Consider the following 14,711-nt stretch of genomic DNA (forward strand, 5'->3'; position numbering starts at 1 on the left):
TCTTCCATTTAACTGTGGCTCATGCTCTTAGAAACCCACTGTCCGAGCTGCATTTTCGATTTAATTCACAGTTCAAATCTGGAGACTAGTGACTGAAGTCAGTTGCAGAAGTCATTTTGCTGTATGTGCTGACAACCCATGATGGAACGGTGGAGCAGACTCGGTGGGCTGAATGGCCGAATTCTCCTCCCATGCTTTATGGTCTTGTGTGTGATTTATTAACGCAGCCATTACACGTACAGGAACTGAAAGAAGGATGTCTGCTTAGTGATTTTGAATTTGAGATTTTATTTCTTTCACCTGAATTAACCTAGAGATGGAATGTTCATTTTGCTCATTTGGAATGGTACTTAAATTCTTCAGGAGTTGCTATCTGTTTAGAACCCATGCCTTAAGTGAGATAAATTTAGTGAGTACAACAGGAATTGCCAAATGTACATGGAATTCCTATATTGTCCATCACAAACTTTGGGATCTCCATATGGAAAATCTCTGTATTATGATGAGAAAAAGACACAAAGGGAGATACTTTGGTGAATGGGTAAAGACAGATGCTAAATTGGGAACTGTGATAAATAAGGCTTGTATGCTAAAACTAGACTTGTTATGCTGATTCTGCTCATTTAAAGTTTCCTGCAAATACTAAAACCGGGATCTTCAAGTTCAGCATTCAAATGCAGTCCCTGGATCAATAGTTCCATGCGAGCAGCACTTGCAACACGACATGGAGCTTACATCACTGGCAATCAACTAGAGCTCAAGAAAAGCAGCTATGATTTGCGCAAAGCTGTTGAGGCTGCAAAACAACAATATATGGAGAAGATTGAGTCGAGATTCACAATGAATAACACACCCATCTCTGAGGCTGAGGTACATAGACGTTTCCAACGGGTGGACAGTCGCCAGGCATCCCAGGGCGGGTACTCAGGATGTGCGCAGCACAACAGGCAGGTGCGTTTACGGACACTCTTAATCTCTCCCTCTCCCAGTGTAGAGTGCCCTCCTGCATCAAATTATCCACCATTGTCCCTGTACCAAAAAAGACCAGGGTAACATGCCTGAATGACTGGCATCCCGTCACACTCACCTCAATAATAAGCAAATGCTTTGAGAGGCTGGTCAAGGATTACATCTGCAGCTTGCTACCACCCAAAATGGACCCTTTCAACTTGCCTACCGACACAACTGATCAACAGATGATGCAATATACCGTCCTTACACATCTGGAGAAGAAGGATGCTTATGTGAGAATGCTGTACTTGGACTACAGTTCGGCATTCGACACCATAGTTCCATCCAGGCTCAGCAAAAAAATTCAGAGACCTCGGCCTTGACCCTGCCTTGTGCAGCTGGATCCTGGACTTCCTGTCAGATCACCAGTGGGTTGTAAGAGTGGGCTCCCTCACCTCCAAAACTCTGACTCTCAATACGGGAGCCCCTCAGGGCTGAGTACTGAGTCCCTTCCTTTACTCCCTGTATCCCCATGACTGTGTCACCACCCACAGCCCCATTCTGCCGATGACACCACATTGATTGGCCTAATCTCAAGCAATAACAAGCTGGCCTACAGGGAGGAAGTCATCTCTCTGACACAGTGGTGTCAAAAAAACAACCTCTCCCTTCAGGTCGCAAAACAAAACAGCTGGTTGTGGATTATAGGAGGAATGGAGATGGACTAAACCCTATTGACATCAATGGATCTGGGGTTGAGAGGGTAAACAGCTTCAAGTTCCTTGGCATCCACATCACAGAGGACCTCACGTGGTCTCTACACACCAGCTGGCTGGTTATAAAGGCACAACAGTGCCTCTTTCACCTCAGACGGTTGAGGAAGTTTGGTATGGGTCCCCAAATCCTAAGAACTTTCTACAGGGGCACATCCCGACTGGCTGCTTCACGGCCTGGTATGGGAACCGTACTTCCCTCAATCGCAGGACTCTGCAGAGAGTGGTGCGGACAGCCCAGTGCATCTGTAGTTGTGAACTTCCCATGATTCAGGACATTTACAAAGACAGGTGTGTAAAAAGGACCTGTAGGATCATTGGGGACCTGAGTAACCCCAACCACAATCTATTCCAGCTGCTACCATCTGGGAAGCGGTACCACAGCATAAAAGCCTGGACCAACAGGCTCTGGGACAGTTTCTTCCACCAGGCCATCAGAATGATGAACTCATGCTGACTCGAGTGTACTCTTTATTACATTGAGAGTTCTATTTATTTTAAATTATTATGAATTAATATGATTGCATATGGCACACTTAGATGGAGATGTAAAGATTTTTACTCCTCATGTAAGTGAAGGATCTAAGAAATAAATTTAATTCACTACAGAATGCAAATTAAACCCAAAAGTTCACTTGTAGCAATCCTCCCACAATTCCACTGCAGGGGGACCATGATCTGTCAGGCCAAGGAAGTACTTTTTAAGATTGCTCAATGTTAAGTGGATGCAGAAATTCTTGGGCACAGCTTTGGAAGGATTAGTGGAACTACTGCAGAGGAGGCGAGTTGTCCACCTTCCCTCCTTCCCCATTCTTTGTCTGAACTTTTGTCCACTTCCCATTCCTCCTGTAAAACAAGGCTGTCCCTAGTGAGATGTTGATGTTCAAGCATTCAGTCCTGGTATCTCCTGTAATACATTCTGTAGTATAGGCTTAGGAAGCAGTGTATTTTAGCTGAAGTCCTCAGAGAGTTTCCAAAGTAGAGAGTTGATGAAGAGTCAATAAAGTGTACAAGAGAATCTCTGACGGTAGTTAAACCTCTATTGACCAGTGAACAGTAAAAGTTCCTTAAGTACCATGGTTCGTTGCAATCAGATAGACGGTCACTATGAAGGGACGGCATTAGGTCAAGCATTATCCACCAAAGTCTTGTGCAATATCCTCACTGTGCACTCACAGACAATTAAAGTGGCCTTTTAACAATCCCCAAGATAGTCATTCACAGCACCAATTGCAATGCCTATACTAAGATGGCATCTCAGCTGAATTAACATTTCAGCTTAGCAACCAATTTTCACAACTATGGAGGCTTTTTGACTTTTAAGGTATTTGCCTCCACTAAAAGGTATTGTTTCCATAACAATAAATTAAAATATATATTTTAAATGACGTGTTTATCATGATTTTCATATACCATACAAATTAAAAGATACCATTTAAACCATACGCATCATTCTTAGGAACCTAATGAACAATTTTCTGCAAATCCAGAATTAGTTTTGACTTTTTGTCTGAACTGAAACATATTCACATTAAGGCAAAAGTTTATATCAATTTGTAAATTAATCAGGATGTTAATTTTGCAACAAAACAATATTTTTGTCCAAACTGAAACCTATTTCTTAAGAATATGGTCTTTAAAAGTTAAATATTTTTGCAGTTAGAAACAGAAATGAGGAGCAAACAGTAATTCTTAGTTTGTAAGCAATTATCGTTCTGATTAATTGGTTAAAAAGTTCCATAGTTCATAAGCACTCATAATATAGTTAATAAGACATATAATCTTTAGACCATCCATAATTTCAGCCATATAATGTTGGTGGTTTAAGGCAGGAAGTGATTTCCATTTGGAAACTCAAGCCATACAGTATGTCACTGTAATATATTGTTGGTACATTTCTTCATAACTGCTAAGGCTTTAAACATAGTACAGTTGTGTTTCCATGGAGCCTGTACATATTTTTTTATTTTCTTCAGAGGCGTGTCTGCTGTCAGGTTGTTCGGTGCGCTGCTCCTCTTTGATCTGTAGACCAGGTCGGCATTTCTTGTTTTTTTAAAAAATCAGTTGTTAGTAATATTTTGAACTGTGTGCAAAGCATTAAAGCTCCAAAATGTTCCAAATTCCCTTCGCAATCATTAAATCATTTTAATCTCGAAGAAGGTGAACTGTTTGCTCACCTTATGAGACCTTTAATTGCAATTTGAAGCAAGAGCTTGGCATCTTTTACGAAAAATAAATTGTTGCAGTCAGTTAATCCTTTATAGCCTGCTGTTTCAAGTTCTTTATTGTAGACAGTTGGGCGCCCCAGTACAGTTAAGATCAGAGGTGCTGATAACCTGGGCCATGATTTATGGGAACATGGGGTTGCAATCACTTAATGAGGGAAACTAGAGTGTGAACATGTTTATTAAATGCAGGAGCACATCCAGGAGGTTCCATTTGAGTTAATGTGTTCAAAATAATTTTATTTTTATATTTCTTTTTCTGAATCACTTTGAATTTTAACTTCAGCATAACTTCTTGCGCAGATTTGCCTTGACATTTACTGTGAGCTGCCCGGCAGCTTCCCAGTGTCGTTACTGCAAGTTCAGTGTTCGAAGTCAACTCCCAAAATAAATACTTACACCTCGTAATTCTTCCCTAAAGTCAAACAAGTCAAGAATTACTCCCCAGTGCAAGTAAATTCAAAACTAACACAAGTACAATTTCCTTTTATCTACATATTCCATTGCTTACGTTATGAAGATGGCAAAAATAACAGAAATACAACTTCTTTTCCGCCTCTTCTATGTATCTCAAACACGAGATAACTAGTAATAGACAGCAATCTCAACTTACAAATACACAAATCTTGCAAAACTTCAGTTTGAAGTTACTTTGAACTTTGTTGAATGAATGTCCTTTACCTTTGCCCTCCATTGACCATTAATTTAACATCAAGCAGAATCTTATTAAGTGTTTCTACTGCATTAACTCTGCAAGCTCTAAATATATGAGGAAATGCTGAAGACTGATGAAGAGAAGCATTCCAGTGGACAGGAAAATGAAATATTAAAGACAGAGTAAGTCAACATCCTGCAAATTTAAAATTCAGCCATGAAAATGGCTTTGCCTCACTGCGGTGCCACCAACTTGAAACCTCATCAATTTGAAGCACACGCACTAATGCTCACTTCTGAGAGGGAAAAGCAGTCAATTTCCCCATTCTTATTTGCAGACTAGTTACCTCAGTTGAATGTGCAAGCGGGCAGGCTGACCACAAGATGAACGGGGTTCCTCCCCGCAGTTGGTTATCCTACCAATATTTAGGTAAGAAAATTAGGTGGTTCGCACTGAGTCAGTGATCTCACGGTCTAAGCAGCATTCAAAATGCTTGAGAGGGAAATAAATTAATAATGATGTAAAATTGGCTGAGAAATCTGCACCCACCAATCCTTTTATTTCAATTCAACAATGTTGAAGTGCAGAACTGCAGTTACAAATTTATTTGTGTTTAAGCTAAATAAATTGATTTAAATTTATTTAAATGTTTAACTGCTTCCCACTATTTCTATTTATTTTTTTTTAATAAATTTTAAAGTTTTATTGTTGTTCAATACTGTGAATGTGAAAGCTCTTCACCAACATTCAATCTCTTTGATAGCTTTAACAACCGAGATGCCTGAGGGCAGGGTTTAACCAGATCTCAAAACGATTTCAGGCGCTGTGACAAGTAGTTCCATAGGTTTCGCTGATCGATTGGAAGTCAGTTTCACAGGACAAGGCTACCTGAAGACCTACTGCAGGTAAGAACAGACTTGAAGGACAAAACAACGGTGACTTCAAACAGTTCTTCAGAATATCCAAGCCATTGTAATTAGTTAAAGAAAGGTAGGAACATTCTTGTGATTTGGAATTCATAACCTAAAAGTAGGATTTTATTTCACTGTTATTTTGGGGGATTTGGCCAGTGCTGCTCAGGCCAACATCTATTGCCCACCGTTAGTGATCTTGGGAAAAGTGGTGAAACTAATCACTTTCATAGCAATGGGATCACGGGGTGAATGGGTTTTCTCTACCCTGTATGATTCACTGCTCCTAACCATGATAAAAAAGAACTATATTTTGCATTTTAGTTTAAAGATATTAGTCCCTTGCTGGTGCATAGCTTCATAATTAATAGACACTGGCCAACTCCAAACATAAACAGTGACATAGGTATAAGCATAATTAAGCTAGTTCCCTAGTGTCCTCACAGACATGCTTGGTATTGTCCTCACCTGATGGCCATGTTAGGGCACATTTTGGACTTAGGACATTTAGCAAAATATTAACCTCAGCAACCAATCTTCAGAGCTGAATGTGGACTGTAGGTGAAATTTAAAGTGCAGCTCTGGACAATAGATTCTTAGAGCTGTGGACAGTAGGTTATTGAAACACCAGACAATGCAGATCAACATTTATTTTAGGAGTCAGGAGTGTGGGTATGAAGGAGGTGTGAAAGTTATATGTAATTCAAAGGAATTGTAGATACTTTGTAAATACAGAGTTGTCCTTTGATCCTTAGCATATAAATTGTCATGCAATAGTGGGTTAAACAGGCCTCTTCCTTCAGAGAGGTCTCATTCTGTTGAATAAAAGACTACTTATATCTACCAGCTGCATCTCTCTGATGACTTAGTACACATTACAACAGCCCATTCAAGTATGCTGAGTGGATCATGAGCAGACCCCATACTACTGACTCTTCTGCAAAGACAAAATGTCATCATAGCTGAGGCCAATTAAGTCACGAGACAGAAACATAATAGGATAGGAGCTGGAGTCGGCCATTCGGTCCTTTGAGCCTGTACCAAGCCTGCTTCTTGTATCCACTCTGTCGTCCCAATGAACATTTTGTTTCAAGTAGATGAAAGCCAAAGAATACAGCTCTAGCTACCCCATTTTCTCCTCATAAAACAACCTTATCACCTCAGTCATAAATATGGTGGCCCTTTATGGAAAGGAAGCTAAGTCTGCAATACTTCTCAAGCAAGACTGTATAATTGAAATAACATCTTGTTGTTCCTGTATTTGAAGGATCTCACAATGAAGAACAACACATGCTGTTTGCCTCCTTGATTGCTTGCTGCTCCCACATTGGAATGTCAGCAGGTCAGAGAGCATATATGTAAAGTGAAACAGTTAATATTTCCAGTCTGGCACCCTTCAACACAACTTAGACAGAGAGAAACAGGTTAGTCTAGGTAGCAGAGAAGGTGAGGGAGGGAAATGAGTGGAACAAAGGAAATTTCTTTGCTTTGGTGTAGTAGATGACAGTCTGAACAGGGGTTCCCAATCTTTTTTTCTGCCATGGCCACTGTGGACCCTGGGTTGGAATCCTTAGTCTAAAAGGCCCGAGACCTGAAATGGTAACCATTTCTCTTTCCACAAATGCTGCTTGACTTGCTGAGTTTTCCAGCATTTTCTATATATTTTACTGTACATTTCCAGAATCTTCCATTTTTATCTTTGTTTGCTATACCTGAACTTTCAGTGTAGAATTTGGCACTTTTAGCTTTCAGCTTCTGGGGTACAAGAATAAAACACCCCTTTGCACGTTAACATTTCCCAGTCTATCAGAGTTCCCCTTCCTGTTATTCCCACCAAAGTAGATAACTTCACAATTCATCTGTGTTATGCAGCATATATCATGATTCTCCCGCTCATTAAATGTGAGTAATTCCTCCTTACAGCTCACAATCCCAACCAGGTTTGTCATAGGAAAATATTTAAATATTATCTTTAGTTCTTTCATCCAAATCATTGATAAATGTTGAAAATAAAGAGGGACAAGCCCTGATCTTCAGTGTCTTCCTACTCATGAGTGCCTGCCCACTTTAATCCTGTTTGCTCTTCCTGTCTGCAACCAATTTTCACTCCATGCCAGTGAGTTACCCCTAATTTCCCCTTAAATAGGATTCTATCAAAGGCCTTCTGAAAATTCAAAAGATGTCACATTCCTTAGTGCCCCTCAGAAGCTACTGACACAATGAAGGTAGCCGTGAACACCACCGGAGATGGAGGGCCTTCATTGCTGCCTTGGCATTCACCATGGCCTAATGGGCAAAAGAGACCGAGCCCCTTATCCATTTTACCAATTGCATCCTCAAGGAAATTCTGGTTGGTTAACAAACATAATTCCTCTTTCATTGATATACGTTGATTTTCATTAATTCTATTGATATTTTCAGAACGCCCTGTTATCAAATCCTTTAATCTATGGCATTTCCCCAATTACTGATGTTAGGTGAAGCACTTAATACTTCCCTATTTTTGCTCTTGGCTTTTTAAAAAATACCTTGATTACATTTGACACCGTTGAACTGCAGGAACCATTAATTCGTCAATAGAGTTTTGGAAGATGACAACTAATACATGTAGCATTTCCCTTACTAAGTCTTTTCATACTCTAGGATACAGAGTCTAAGGCTCTAGGGAACTATTATCCTGCAGTCACATGTCTCTTAAGAAGCTCCCTTATTTACCCACTCCTCCCATATTTTGCATTTACCTTTTTTTAGATTAAGACTCTAGTCTTGGAGTAAACTACTTTACCTTCTATCTTTGTGAAGATGTTTATCATGTCATTATGTTCCTACACGAAGGATAGTGCACAAGATTATTGACTAATCCCTTCTTCAAGCACGGTACCAAATCGACAATAGCCTGTTCCTTCACTGATTCCTCAACATAGTGATCAAAAAGGTTAGTTAAGTCTTTCTCACTTTTGTGTCATGGTTGTTTGGTGGATATACTTACAGAATTATTACAAAACTTTTAGGAAAACAAAAACGGATAAGAAAACTAAAACTATTCACAAACACAAAAATGAAAACACAGCAGTTTAAGGCACAATCAATAAGACCAGGCGTCTAGATAGATTAGAGGCATTTACAAAATTCTTATATAGGCACATGGATGATAGAAAAATGAAGGGCTATGTCGGAGGGAAGGGTTACGTTGATTTTAGAGTAGGTTGAAAGGCAAGCACAATATTATAGGCCAAAGAGCCTGTACTGAGCTGTAATTTTCTATGTTCTATAACTAGGGTGCAGATCATGTAGGGGTATCACCTTTAGTCAGAGGTATCAAGAAGTTGGGTGCAGGGGTAAAGTGTGAGTAATATTTATTATAAAGCTTTCCTATTTCTTCAAGGGAAGTGTTTTTTTTTCCAGAAAGCATACTGTATTCTTTCCATTGTGCAGTCTGGGGCACTCTGAAACTTTGGTTGTGTTAATAACTATTTTTGGAGAGATTCTTGATCATTCCAAATATTCTTACATTTAACTGAGCAGTAGGGTTTGATGCAGTTGGGTATTTTAGATCATGTGAAATGTGTGATATCACATTGCATACCGGCCACTGTACAAGAAGCACTAGAAAAGAGGTGGCCACCCCTGAGCAAGTACAGAAAGGTGGAGGAGTGAGAAATTAGGTTTAACATCCATAGGATCTGAGTACACTGTCATTTAAAGAGTAACATTAGTTCTGGCTGAGGGGTGATTTCAGCAATCGTTCAAGTAAAGCTTAAGATTTCTAATAACATGTTGCCAAGACAATTAGGGAGATGTGATTATGAACAATAATGTTTTGGTGGTGATGTGCCTTAAGAATGGCTTCATGGATGAAGAATGTGGTAATTATCATGTAACCTGCCATAAAGCCAGAATACAAGCACTGGACTTGAATTTTTTCTAGTTAGAAAACTGAGGAAGTTAAGGCTGAAATGAAATACTTGCATACATGAAGGAGCACAGGAGAAAGGTGCTACATTGGGAAGCCTGTGCCATTTTGTGAAGGTCATGGGAGATATTTCTTTTGGGGTAACACAGAACGCGACATACAAGCAAGCAATGTGAAACCTGGCCCTTTGTCTCAGTTACATGCAGCAACTAGGTGCTGCTTCCAAAGCCGTGTGCACAACTGGGCTTGAAAGTGGGATCCTTGTAATGATAGGAGCTTTAAAGTGGCAAATCTCCATGGGAAATTCTTAAAGAGGGGATATTTGTGTGCAGGTTGGAGATGGACATCATGCCAAGAGAGGTAGAGACTGGGAAATGGCTGGAATCATCAGGGTCTTCCAGTTCAGAAGAAAGCTTATTTCCAACATCAAAAATAATGGGACCATACTGAAGACTCCATGGTCTTCATTTTTACACTCTCAGACGGTGGCTTAGATAAAATTGAACACTTTAAATGATACTCAAACTTGAACCTCATTGTCACAGTTTTCTGACATGTGTATACAGCCGTAAATGTCAGGGCAACCAAGATACATTGCACACAGAGTGAGGTCAGAGTCTTAGGCACAGAAAACCGCAATGTAGTTTCTCATTGGGCATTATGTCAGTTTAAGAATGCCTAATGTTTTTAGCAACTGATCCTCAACTTCTTTTCTATTGTGAAAAACCAATTCAATATGCAACACAAATAAGACCATCTGCAGATGCTGGAAATCCAAGCAACACACAGAAAATACTGAAGGAATTCAGCAGGCCAGGCAACATCTAGGAAGAGATGTTCTCCTTCTCCTGCCAACCCACCCCCCACCTTCTTTATGGAGCCCCTACCCCCTCCTTCTTCAGTCCTGACAAAGGGTCTCGGCCTGAAACATTGACTTCTCGTTTCCACGGTTGCTACCCGACCTGCTGAGTTCCTCCAGCTTGTTTGTACGTGTTGATTTGACCACAGCATCTGTAGTGTACTTTGTGTTATCTAGGAAGAGAGCAGAGCCATCATTTCAGGACTCCTGATGAAGGATCTCAACTCAAAACATTGACTGTTGATTCCTTTCCACAGATGCTGCTGATCTGCTGAGTTCCTCCAGTATTTTGTGTGTGTTGCTCCGGATTTACAGCTTCTGCAGAATCTCATGCGTTTGGCACTTGACAAATTAACATATGAGGGAGAAGCCAAGTTATCCCAGCTTGTCCCAGCCAAGTTTCCTCTAACATCCTAACACATGTGCAGAATCACTCTGCATTCCAGTGCAGATGGCCCTTACCATTTATTTGGTATTCTTTATTTGCATATCCATGTCCTATTTCCTCCTAGCCATAGGACATATGAATTGTTCAACGATAGGGGTGCTCAACAAGGTACCATCAGGGATGAGAGCTACTCCATGTTTGGATATATGCTCAGGGGAACGGAGAAAAGAAAGGTGGATGAGTTGAAATATGATAACAGGCTATTCTCCGCCTCCTAAATGCCAACACAACAGCTCCCTGAAGCCCACCCAAGATGTCATTGAGTTGCTGAAGGCTAGTGGAGGTCTTGACATTTTTCCCCGCCAGTAAGTTGAAACGTAAAGAGAAGGAATGTTCGCCAAGTAATGTCACAGCCAGCAGGTAGCTATCCTTGCTGTTACAAAAGCAACACCAAAGTCGACTTTATTCAGGAATACCACTGATAGGCAATAGCATATATGATAAATAAATTAAAGTTCCAAAAGAAAAGGCATCAAGCCCCAAGTACAGTCTTTGTTTGAATATTCTTCAACAGAAAATGTTTTACTAGTTGAAAGCAGCTTCAAAAAATAGCTGAAAATCAAGTTGAAGTCAATGGGGGCTGTGATTCTGCAGATGTTCTTATAGGTTTTAAATAGATACCTGATAAATAGTTTGATTGAAGAGCTGCTTCTTTGATCATGTTTATTTGAGTCAAAACATTTAGCAATTTGCAACAGCCTTGTTTCGCTTCTCTAAGAACACTTTTCAGTTTCTATTACAAAGGGTCACGGAAAGTTTCCCCAGCAGGACTCAAGTGCCTGCAGGCCTCACTATCTGCAGTAGCAATCACATGGTCCAAACAAGCCCATCGCTGGCACATTCCCATCCTTCTTTTGCTACTAATATCAAAACATTTTTTTGAGTGTGGCGCTGGAAATGGGGAAGTAGTGAATCCCTGGCTTTAAATGCATTAAAAATACACTTTTATTTTAATAGCTCTGCCAACAAGGTCTTGGCTATCCCACCCCTCTTTAATGTGCTGAGTTCTGTCTGTATCAGTACACAGCATTATGTGCTATGTTTAGCTTCAGTATAAACCAGCTTTTGCTAAATATAGTTCAGTCTAGATATTTTGAAGTACAGGAAAAGATCAATGGCAGAAGTTCGTCAGACCACTAAATCTTCCACCATTAACATTGAAATGAGTATTCCACAAATATAGAAATCTATTCTTGCCAACTTTCTGTTTTAATTTCTTCTAGATTACAAAAGAACAAAAAAATGACTAGCATTGAATAAACTAACATTGCATTTTATAACAGACTTATTATGCATCATGTCTAACCGCCTCGAACAACGTTGGCAACAATCAATTAAGACTGAGTGAGTTATTTACCATTTGTTTCGATGGCAATGCCTCTGTAAAATTATATTTTTCAGCCCAGTAATGTCTGAAAGTTACAAAACAGAATTATAATTGTCACTGAACTACATAAATTGTATTTTCATTAAAAAGTATGTGCTCTACATAATTCTAAAGGAATGCAGATTGTTTAAATGTGCTGCTGCTAAGTTTTTTTCTCTATTGTTTCCAAATATCACAAAAAAAGCTTGAATTGATTGCATACGCTTATACACTCAGCGGACACTTTATTAGGTACAGGCACTGATTATATGTTCATGGTCTTCCGCTGGTGTTGCCACCCACTTCAAGATTTGACATGTTCTGCATTCTGAAATGCTCTTCTGCACACTACTGTTGTAACCTGTGGTTATTCGAGTTACTGCCACTTTCCTGTCTGCTTGAACCAGTCTGACATTTCTCCTCTAATCGCTCATTATAAAGCATTTTCACCTACAGATCTGCCGGTCACTGGATTTTTTTTCCTGTTTTTTTGCAACATTCCCTGTATTCCCTTTATACTCTAGAGACTGTTAAGTGTAAATCCCAGGAAATCAGGAGATACTCACACCACCCTGACTAGCACCAACAATCATTCCATGGTCAAAGCCACTTAGATCACATTTGATTGATTGATTGTGATACCACACTGAATAGGCCCTTCCAGCCATTTGAGCCCCACCGCCTAAAAATCCCTCGATTTAATCTTCACCTAATCACGGGGTACAATGACCAATTAACCTACCTTTCTGCTACGTCTTTGGATGGTGGGAGGAAATCAGAGCACTCGAAGGAAACCCACGCAGTCACGGGGAGAACTTACAACCTCCTTAGAGGCAGCAGCGGGAATTGAACCTGGGTCTTCAGTACTGTAAAGTATTGTGCTAACCACTAAGCTACCAATATCTTCCCTATTCTGATGTTTGATCTGATCAACAACTGAACCTCTTGACCGTGCCTACATGCTTTTGTGCATTGAGTTGCTGCCACGTGACTGGCTAATTCGATATTTGCATTAATGAACAGGTGTACCTAAAAAGCGGCCATTGAGTGTGGAGTTAATTTGGAAACTAGCATTTCTCAGTAGCTGGTTATTCTGGTTCCATAATTAATACAGATGTGTAAATCATTATATAATCAAAAACATAAATACACAAACACACACATGCACAAATAGCTGTACAGAATATGCATGCATGCACCTTCAAAATCTGCATTCCTACACAAACAGAAGAGTAAACCTCTTTGACTTGTAAAAGAAGAGAGGGCTATTTTGTGCCTGGACACATACTGTAGCATAACAACTATTTATTTAGCAAAGAACACTCAAGAGTACATTTTGCTCAGTCACACAGAACAGAGTATTTTAGCTGGGCAAATAGAAAATCATTGGCTCGTAATAAACTAAATATAAAGAAAAAATAGAAGTGTGAGAGAGTGCCATTATTTGATCTCTGCTGTATTGTACCTACTTACAGGGACAATATTTTCATGGACTTTGAACTTAAACCACACCAGCAAGTACGTTCCTGCAAAAAAGTAAATACTGAGCAGCCTATAATTTCCTTTCCAAGCAATGCCGGGCTTTGCACCAATGTTAACGTCTCAGGATTACTGACTCATTCCTCAACTTCATTTATGGAGTTACATTTATGCAACAGATCATCCAGCTCAGATTTAATTCAATTTTTCACTTACGAAACCTTTAATCCCTCAGAGACTGCTTGACTAAGCTTTAATAGGAAGAAAATGGGTGGTTGCCACAGCAGAATTGCGGCAGACTTGTGATATGCCAGATATTTTGGGATTGAGAGAAGAAGATGATGCTGAAATTAAACAAAACAACAGAAAAGTAAAGTGGAAAAAGTGGAAAGCAACACTCACAAGATAACAAAGATAAAGGAGTGAAGAACTTCAGCTCCTCCAAGAACCCAAATATTTGAAATTCTGATTTTATAAATAATAACCATATTGTATGATGGTAAGATAGCAGGCCAAACCAGTTAAATGTATCTCATCAGAAGACCTATTGGAAGCAACTTTCACTTCAGATGTATTTTACAACAGATGTACATCAGCCCATTGCATTTGGATGGATATCAAAATTAAGCAAAAATCTTCAACTATCTTCTGAATCGGGGATCCCAACCTGGGGTCCATGGACCCTTTGCTTAATGGTATTGGTCCATCAACAGATTCCAGCTGTAATACTCAGCTAATGGGGACACTTTTATAATTAATTCCATCCTCCCATCGACTTCTATCGCTAGGCTATTCAAGTACTAGTCTGCACACCAGTGGGGAGAAGATCCAGGAGCCTAATGACTCAGAAACAGTTTCTTTGCCTTCTGATTTCTGGACAGTCTAAAGATGCCACCTATTACTTCAAGGGTGTTTTTTTTTTGCAATAATTATTTATTTTAGTAACTTACAGTAATCTTATGTCTTTGCACTGTACTGATACCGTATAATGACAAATTTCATGTCATATGAGTCCCTGGTAATAAATTTGATTCAGATTCACTTCATAAATGCTTTAGGCAAAATTGCTTTCACCACTCTCTCAGGCAGTGTATTCAAAGCACTCACCATGCTCTGGACAGATAAAGCCCC

The 14,711-nt window shown here is 39.7% G+C and overlaps 2 long non-coding RNA genes across 3 annotated transcripts in view; one reads left to right on the top strand and one right to left on the bottom strand.

Annotated features, from left to right (window-relative positions):
* The window catches only part of LOC132404205 (uncharacterized), a 145,995-nt gene that overhangs the window by 82,884 nt on the left and 48,400 nt on the right, over positions 1-14,711 (bottom strand). The window lies entirely within an intron of this gene.
* LOC132404206 (uncharacterized) lies at positions 4,979-14,476 on the top strand. Its single transcript, XR_009515464.1, has 4 exons — positions 4,979-5,033; positions 5,368-5,509; positions 12,019-12,079; positions 13,577-14,476. It is a non-coding gene; the product is annotated as an uncharacterized LOC132404206 (long non-coding RNA).

The sequence above is a fragment of the Hypanus sabinus genome, chromosome 13 (genome assembly GCF_030144855.1).
Source record: "Hypanus sabinus isolate sHypSab1 chromosome 13, sHypSab1.hap1, whole genome shotgun sequence".
NCBI lineage: Eukaryota > Metazoa > Chordata > Chondrichthyes > Myliobatiformes > Dasyatidae > Hypanus > Hypanus sabinus.